The sequence below is a fragment of the Suricata suricatta genome, chromosome 9 (genome assembly GCF_006229205.1).
Source record: "Suricata suricatta isolate VVHF042 chromosome 9, meerkat_22Aug2017_6uvM2_HiC, whole genome shotgun sequence".
NCBI lineage: Eukaryota > Metazoa > Chordata > Mammalia > Carnivora > Herpestidae > Suricata > Suricata suricatta.
The window spans coordinates 68,960,689-68,969,848 of record NC_043708.1 but is presented as its reverse complement, the minus strand read 5'-3'; the positions used below and the strand labels follow the sequence as shown (position 1 = coordinate 68,969,848).

Below are 9,160 nucleotides of genomic sequence, written 5' to 3'. Positions count from 1 at the left end.
CAGAGGGAGCATGACCCCACTGTTGGGCTGGGCAGAAAGTGTTTTCCTGTTTACCTAGACTTTGAGGTCACATGTCATGCATTCTACCATATTCAACTTCTTGGGGCAATCAGAAGTCTCCATACATATTGAAAGGGAAGGGATATAGAATACACTTGTCAGGGGAAGGAGTGTTTCAGTCATGTCAGAAGAGCCTATGGGATTGAAGACACACAACGGCAATCGTAGCAAAGGACAGGCTGCCATACAGCATTGGGTGCAGTCGAGTTGGTCAGGGGACTTGAAACCACTGATTGGTCTAAGTCAAGGTCACAGCCTTTGGACAGGTTGGGTCCTGGTTTGTCCAAACCAAATGCATTGAGGGTGGATGAGGGTTCCTTCTCTCAGATGAGTTACTGCTCCTGTGTGACATGGGGATGAATGCCAGGGAGCTGGAACAGTGTCCTCACACTACTGTCTGGAGTTTTCTTTCTCCTAAACCTGTAGCATTTGCTAAATAAGTTTTTCTAATCATCTCCCCATAATGGATCAAGAGAAGGGAGTCATGGAACTGAAAATATGGTTGCTCCTAAGCATGTAGATCCCAGGTCTCTGGAGAAGCAATAAAATAATGGTGACTCCAGCAGGGTGGGGGCCACAGGGAACCAGTAGATGGCATTCAAACCCGCGTGAAGTGAGGAAGGTTCCCACGCCAGGCCTCCTCTGTGGACACCCTCCTCCTCCAGCGTGTGCTTGGACGCCGTGCACGGGGCAGCCCAGCTTGGGATGGCAGACTACATGTGAGGTGAGGACGGCTGGCCAGCTCAGGAAGGGAACACTCAAGGCGTTGTAGGAGTATGTTCACAGTAGAGACTGGCCTAGTTAGCATGTGGTACCAGAGCTCAAGCAGCGGCCTCCGCTGAGGGACAGTCTGGTGTAATTCGTCAGAGCTGGTTGAGTGCAATGAGGTGGGCTCTTGCATGAAGGAGATGCCTTTAAAATGAAACAACCTAGGGCGCCTGGGTGGCTCAGTCAGTTAAGTGTCTGGCTTCAGCTCAAGTCATGATCTCACAGTTCGTGGGTTCAAGCCCTACATTGGGCTCTGTGCTGACAGCTCAGAGCCTGGAGCCTGCTTCAGATTCTGTGTCTCCCTCTCTCTCTGACCCTCCCCTGCTACGCTGTCTCTCAAAAATAAATAAAAAACATTAAAAAAGATTTACATTGCCACCAACAGTGTAGGAGGGTGCCCGTCTCTCCACACCCTCGCCAGCATCTATAGTCTTTTGATTTGTTCATTTTAGTGACTCTGACAGGTGTGAGGTGGTATCTCAGAAATTGGTTGCTGATTTCTCTTTTTCTTTTCAACGCTTTAAAAAAGGTCATTTGTTTGTCTTCTGATTCTATTCTTTCTAGGAGGAGCACGTTGTCATTCCTCTTGCTGTTTCCTTAATGTAATGTGGATCTTTTCCCTTCTCCTTGGAGTTCTTGATCTCTCTCAGACCCAGTATGAGTGTTATGTGCTTAGATGTGGCTTTCCCAGTCCTCCCTGACTCACTGAACTTCCTGGCTCTGGGGATGAGAAATGCCATCCAGCAACAGGCCTCTGAGCAAAAGGAACCCATGCTGCCCTTGTTTGGTGGTGACATATGTGGGGTGGTGAAAAGCAGTGTCATGTGGGTACAGGTAGGGAATAGACCTGTGAGTTCTCCAAGTGCACAGGGAAGGTAATGGAAGGCCGAGCCATCCCCATACACGTTCCTGAAACACAAGAGCCTCTTTGGTGTTCCTTCAGGCCTCTCCATCCCCAGAGCTGGCTTTGCATTTCTCTCTGGTCACACTGGGTCCTGACTCCTCCGGTGGGTTTGTGGGCAAGGAAGGGTGGTGGGAGCAGATCTGGGGACGAGGGGCACTTTCTTGTGGTCTTTGCAGAGTTATTTTATGTTGTGTTTTTTCTGAGTTTTCATTCCAGAGTATTTTGAGCAAGGGAGGAATTATTTCCTTCAAGGTGGGGGTTGGTGGATGTTTCCCCAGACAAAGGATGTTTGGAGGAAGTGGCATGGATATGGGGCTTCCCTTCTTCTGCCCAAGAGTGCCGATGAGTGGACTGCAGCTTTCCTGAGGCTGATGTTTGGAATACTTGTCCAGGAATGACTGTCACAGGAGCCTGGAGGCTTTCTGTCAGGGAGGTGCCTGAGCAGAAATCTTGTGTTCAGGGATGCCAATAATTGATCACGCAATAGGCATTAGAAAACATCGCAGGCTTCCTCTTCTCAAAAATAAAAAAACTTTTCCCAATTATTTTGAGAGAGAGAGAGAGGGAGAGAGGAAACAGAATCCCAAGCTGGCTCCATGCTGTCAGTGCAGAGCCCATCTCAGGGCTCGATGCCACGAACATGGGATCATGACCCGGCCTGAAATCAAGAGTTGGACTCTTAACCAACTGACCCACTCAGGCGCCCCATCATGTCAGGCATCTTCCTGGCCTGGCTGTCAGGAGGCTGGGGCTCAGTGCAGGGTCTGTCCTAACTCTGGTCCCGTTAGTCAGTTATTATCTCTTTCTGGTACTTTGTGTCTTCCTTATCTCTTGATGGAGGATGGGAGACTATAGCGAGTGTTCTCACGGTTGTTGTAACCACAGAACCATTTCCTTGAGGTGAATGTAATATGTAAACTGAACATGCAAGTTGGCTGGGCAACTTTAAAGTATTCTATTTTCAATTTTGCTTTCTGCATATTCCTTTTTGTATTTTTTATTTTTTTTCCTCTAAGCTTATTATTTAATTTGAGACAGAGAGACAGAGAGAGAGACAGAGAGAGGGAGAGAGAGAGAGACAACAGTTTGGAGAGAGGCCTAGAGAAGGAGGTACTGAATCCCAAGCAGGTTCGGCACCATCTGTGTAGGGCACGATGTGGGCCTCAAACTGATGAACCCATGAAGCGTGAGATCATAAACTGAGCAGAGATCTAGAGTCAGGTGCAAAACAAATTGCTCACCTAGGCAACCCTCCTTTTAGTCTTTGTCCATTAAGGAACCAGGTCCTTAGTATGCCTTAGATGTAAGGATTTTTTTTTTTCAGTTCTCATTTGTAGCTGGGCAATCTCATTGTTCTTGCCTTGCAAAAGTACCCGAAGTTGTTAAGAGCTTCTGTTACTTCAGACTTTTGCATAAAATGCGAAAGGGCATGCCTTTGAGGGTTACATGTTCCCAGGGTGTTTACCCCATGTCACAAAAGAGGATGGCGTTGTGCGTTTTTGATGTACATTAAATGTGCACGGGCTTTGGTGCAGGCAAAGCCTTCAGCCCAGAGCTGGAACTAGTTCAAACCCAGGCAGCACCCTCACTAGTAGCAAGTTCTTGGCAGTATGGCTCCCTGGAGATGTCTGGTGAGGTGAGCCCGCACAGGGAGGCCCTTGTTTAGCAAAAAAATCACATCCTCCATGTGTGGCCTCCAGGCTGTGCACATCCAAATATGGAAAAGTCCAGGGATGCTAGGGGTCTGTGCAACAGATGCAACAGTATCCGTACCTCAAGGGCAGAGGTGATTCTCCATTTTTCCAGACAATGTGAGCCTCCCTGATTCCAGTGTGAGTCTGCACAGGCAGGGACTTGCAGCATGAGTGGGGTGATTTCTGGCCCATCCAACTAGATAGATGTTTAGAATCAAACAAATGCCTTTGGGAAAATATATAATATGATTTTTCCTACCATTTGAATCTATACAATGACATTGATATCTGTTGCTTTTCTAGCAAATGAAAATAAGACTACCCTGTCTCCTAGGTGAAGAGGAAGCTCCCCAGTAAGCAGCTTGGTCACTTCATGTCTAGATGCCAAATGACTAAAGTCATTTCCAGATCCCATACAGTGCTGTTCTAGAGTCACCTGTGATAATACTCCTACAGACTGCAACCAAAAATAATAATACAAATACAAAAAATAATATAAACAATGAACAAATACAAATTCTCCATTCAGGTGGACTTCCCACAGCGATGTAGGCCATGTGGCCTGGTGTGAAGGAGGGACAAGAGGTTAGATGATTCCGGTGAAGTTCAACAGTGTCGGGTTCACCGGGGCTCAATGATAGAGCCTGCATTATGTTTACTGGATGACCCCAGCCAATGCCTGACATGTAGTAGGTGCCCAATCAGCATTTGCTTTGTTGGTTCATGGAAAGAATTTTGCTTTTGAGTCCTACTGCAGAGAGGAGCCCTTTCTAAGTCAAAAGGCTGCTATAGCCCAGGCTGGCCAGCAGGGAGTCTCAGCCTAGAGGCTGGCAGTGACCAGAGGAATAGGTTGAGCGGGACTCAGGCTACTGAGTGAGCAGACATCAGGGGTCCCTGAGCGCATGGGGAGGCACTGTGCTGGATGTGAGGGGTGGAGCAGGTCCTTCACATGTGACAAACGGGGCCCAAGGATGGAGGAACCACAGCTGGCCCTGTCCTCCATGGGCCCTGTGTGCTGCCCTCACAGGCCTGGTGCCTTGGATGCCCCTCTCTGTGAGGGCGTGATCGGGCTGAGATCTCAGTGGCAAAGCCCTGGACGAACTCTGTGTGTTTGAGGTGGATAGGACATGAAGAAGGGGCCAGCTGAGACCCTAGTCTCTAGTGGGCAGGAGTTGGTGGCTGCTGCACACTCCCAGGGGTATGGAACACTCTCAGGTATGGAGAAGAAGGGGCAGCCAGGAGACTCAAGGCTGAGCTGGCCCCTGAGCTCAGAAGAGGTCAGGGAAGGAACTCCGTGGAGGTGAGGATCAAGAGCTACATAAGAGATTCAGCCCCACTCTGTGCCAGCGTCCTTGGCTGTGGGAGAGAGACATCCTGCTCAGAAAGGCCCTTTCCACTCCCCAGTGAGGGGCTATATCCTTGAGCCGCATCCTGAGAATGTGCAAGCGTGGTGTCCAGGACCCCCAACAAGGAAGTTGTTATCCTTCCTTCCTGCCAGAGACAACAGGTGTCAAGAGAGTTTCATGCTCTCTCCTGATGGTGCTCAGCTTCAGCCCTGGCAGAAGGGCCTGGAAGGAACTTTTCATGGGCTTGAGGAGGTGAGTGGAGGAGGAAGAAGAGGAAGCAGAAAACAGCATGTCATTGGCCTTCTAAGCTCAGAATTCATGCTAAGGAATGAGGGTCAATAAACACAAACAAGAAACCAGCCCGTCAGACTCCATTGAGAGACATTTATTTGCTCCCTGGCCCCTTCCCTCCTAGCCTTCCCAGTGTGATTCTAGATCAGCTTAGGAGCAAATAGTCTGGTTCCTGCAGGTAGAGGCCTTTCATCGTTTTCTTTATCCAGGGCAGGAAACTCATCACTTTAGTAAAGTCCTGTGGAGGTGCCCAGGCTTTATTCCATATGAAATGATACCGTGGGCCACATCGTTACATAGGATAGGACCCGACCCCCAGAGTCCACATGTGGACAGAGATGGGGAAGGAGTGAGCCTCAGTCCCACCTCCCACAATGTCATCTCTAGGCCCTTTGAGAATACTGCTTTGCATGGCCCACCAGAAATTGAGGACTGGGCAGGCCTTGGACATCATCCCGGCTTCCCTCACCCCAGGGAGCAGCTGCCTCTCCTCCCCTCTACCAGATCCTCTGCTGTGGGACTGCTGGCTTCACCTTCCTGATTAGAAACCTGAAAGCAGGTGGGCGGGGCTGCTACTCAGCATGGAGGATGAGCCCAGTACCCCAGGTAGGTGCCTGCTCTGAGGAGCCCCCTGGTTTTCACCACTGCCCACCCATGGAGCATATATTTCTAAGATTGGTGGCCTGGCATGGGGCAGAGTACTGCAAATTCCATTTGGAGGAGCGCTGGGTTTGGAATCATCCTTCATCTTGAAGGAAGCCTTTTTTCCCTTTGCGTCTCCTATGCACAGCTGAGTGTTGTGGTCATAATGATTGGGGAAGTGGGATTTGCACTCCCGATCCTCCTGTACAATTAGCTCTACCTCCTGCTGTGTCTCTGGGTATTTACCCATGGACACCCTTCCCCAGCCGGCCACACTTCACACCTCCTCTGGCCTCCCCCTGGTCTTCCCCCTGGGCAGGCCTAGGTGCCACATGGCTTTAGTTAGTTGGCCTTTATTGCCATCTGATGGGAAGAAGCAAGAGAGGCCTGCTCAGCCAGTGGTCTCTGGGCCCATGTGTCCAGATGTGCCTGCCCTGTCTTCTCTCTCCCTGAGCCACTGGGACTGGTCAGGCAGATAGTATGGGAAGGAGGCAGGGGACAGGTCCCAGTGGGAGTGGAGATAATGTGGTCCCAGGAGAGCGAGGGCAGCAGGGAGGTCTCCTACCTGCAGTAACATGATGTCGTTGGAGTAGTTCTTTGGATTATAGTCTGGGTGGGGGATGGCTCTTCTCACCGGGATGATCTGCTGTGTCTTCTCCTGCTTCTTGATGTTGTGGGCCCCCAGGGTGACATTGATGGAGCTGCACGGAGAACAGAGTGGAGGGTGGGGTTGTGGGGTCACAGGAAATTGCCCAAGAGCTTTGATGGGCAAGTGTAGGTGGGGTTGGGCAGAACTGGAGCCTAGGGGGATATCCAGGTAACAGATGGGTCTTGGAATCTCTTTTCTTCAAAGACACTGAGTTCAGGTATTCTGGGAGCTGTCTTCTGCTCTCAAGCAATATCATGAAATTATTCTGAGTTTGCATTTTCCAACTAATGCATCCTTCCATCCTCAACTGCTGCTTTATTTGCCTAGTGTGGTCCATCTCTTCCCCCTGTGCCACTTACTCTCACATCTGACCCTCCACTCAAGGCTCACCTGTCCTAGTCTAAGCATTTCGCTGCCCCAGTTGTGCTGTCCATGGGCTCTTTTGATGAGCTCATAGGCTTGAGTGTCCAGAAGCCCAGATGCTTCCTGGGCTGCAGACCCGGGGGAAGCGCAGGAGTCCCCCTAGCAGTCTCTGCTCCTCACCTTCCCAAGCAGTGAGCAGCTGTCAGAACAAAGTCCTTGTCCATGAGGACACCGCCGCACCTTTTCTTCCTGTCTGTGCCCAGGAACTGGACAAATGCCATGTAGGGCCGGGAGTGGGGCTTGGCCTCATGGCCCCTGATGATCTCCTCTGAAAGAAAAGGCCAGTGGATGGGGTGACAGGGGGCTGCTATGGTCGGGAGGGCAAGCTTAAGAAGGCGGTGATTGAGGGTCTTCTCAGGTTTTCCTTGTAGCCAGAGGACCTTTGCTGAACCTCAAGCCTCAGAACCCCCCTGAGAAGGGAGCCGTGCTTGTTCCCCACATCCAACCTCAGACAGTGTGTGGGGGAGAGAAAATCTCCCTTGACCATGGTGGAATCTCAGAGGATCGTGGACAGGACTCCCCTGATGCCTCCTTTCTCAGTGAGTCTCCCGGGCTTCTCTGAGCCCCAGCTAACATCCCAATAGGAGCCATTTTCTAATAAGCTAGCTATGGGTTAAACGAGTTGGATTCTCTGATATTCATGTTCCAGGGCCTTGCACATCCTAAGGTGTCAGCCGATGTTTTTAAGTTGCAGGAAAGAATGGCCTTATATTAGCTTTCAGCTGAGGCAGGATGGAGACAGGGCTGGTGGGATTTGAGGCCACAGGAATCAGGGAGGGCACCGCCAGAGACAGTGGAGCAGCCGAGGGCCTGGGAAGGCAGGGGTGGGTGGTTCTGACAATGGGCTGCACAGGCCTGGAACCCAGCTTGGGTGCAGTCATCTAGCTGCTTCTGGGATCCCGCTCTCCTGGGCCATATGGAACAGGTGGAGAGCACTGAGAAATTTAACTGGCTTTTTAAGGTGGGTCCAGGGACAACACTCACTACTACTGCCGGTTTGTCTGAGCTTTCCTTTCCTGGGCTGGAGCGAGGGATTTTAATGCCTGTCTTTTTTAGTTTCATATCTTCTACCAATGTCTTTCTACAAGCAACCCACTTTCCAGGCCATCAGAGAGACACTACCCCCTACGAAACCTTCTAGTGAGCACCCTTCCTGCAGGCCATCCTTGTTGAGTGTGTCTGTCCAGCATCATCAGACTTGTTCGCCTTGGTTTGAGAGAGGAGCGGGGTTCAAAACGTCACTGGGCTCAACTGGAGGGCAGACCTGGACTGCACTGGGAAGAAGGGTCAGAAGCACAGGGAGCTTGTGGGGTGGGCTCAGGTCCCTGAAATGGGGATGGTCACTCACCTGTCCTGGCCTCAAGGGGCAGCAGGAGGTCCAGCAGAAGCAGAAGTGGCTGCATCTTCCCTGAAGTTCTGCCTGGTCAGAGCTGCCCCTCTTTCTTCCTTCCAGATCAAAACCCCGAGGGGAATGAAAGCTGTGAGGCTCACTGACCCTGTAGGCCTCCTGGGCTTGTGTTTCTGTAGAGCTGGGCATCATTATACAGAGTGGTTTCCTTGTGCTGGATGACAAACGTACAGCCTCCCCACTTGCATCCCACTGCTGAGTCATGAGGGAACATGAGAAGAATGAACAAGATATTGATGTCTTGAACTAGAACCCGCAGAAGGGCTGGTACCTCAGAAGCCCTTCTGTGGCTGAATGGAGACAAGAATGCATTTATTTCTCAGCTCTTGGCTTTTTTTTCCATTGTGAGGAAATCCTGAATATTTGTTTAGCTACCCATGTCCAGGGATATGAGGTACATGGCTCCTGTATTTGAGATGCTAAGGTTAACCAGAAGCAGACCAAGAGTCTGCGCTGAGGGTACCTTTCTTCACAGTCTAAGCACGCTCATCAATGGCAAATATTCAACAAGCCACTTCTTTCCAGGCTGCCTTCTCTTGGTGTGTGTTTATTTTATTCATTTAATTAATATTTTTAAATGTTTATTTTCTTTGAGAGGGAGAGAGAATAAGCATGGGAGGGGCATAGAGAGAAGAGGAGAGAGAGTGAGAATCCCTAAGAGGTCTGTCAATGTGGATCAGGACTGTTGGATGATGACCTGAGCTGAAATCAAGGGTCAGACACTTAAACAACTAAGCCACCAAGCTGCCCTAAGGTGGGTGTGCTTAATTGTTTTTTAATGTTTCTTTATTTTTGAAGGAGAGAGAGAGACAAAGTGTAGGCAGGGAAGGGCAGAGAGAGAGGGAGACACAGAAGCCAAGTAGGCTCCAGGCTCTGAGCTGTCAGCACTGAGTCTGACATGGGGCTTGAACTCATGAGCAGTGAGATCATGACCTGAGCCAAAGTCAACCGCTTCACTGACTGAGCCACCCTGGA

General features: G+C 50.3%; 1 pseudogene; it reads right to left on the bottom strand.

Moving 5' to 3' along the window:
* Positions 1-5,087: 5,087 nt before the first annotated feature.
* On the bottom strand, positions 5,088-8,502 carry LOC115300694 (annotated as a pseudogene).
* Between the last annotated feature and the right edge of the window lie 658 nt (positions 8,503-9,160).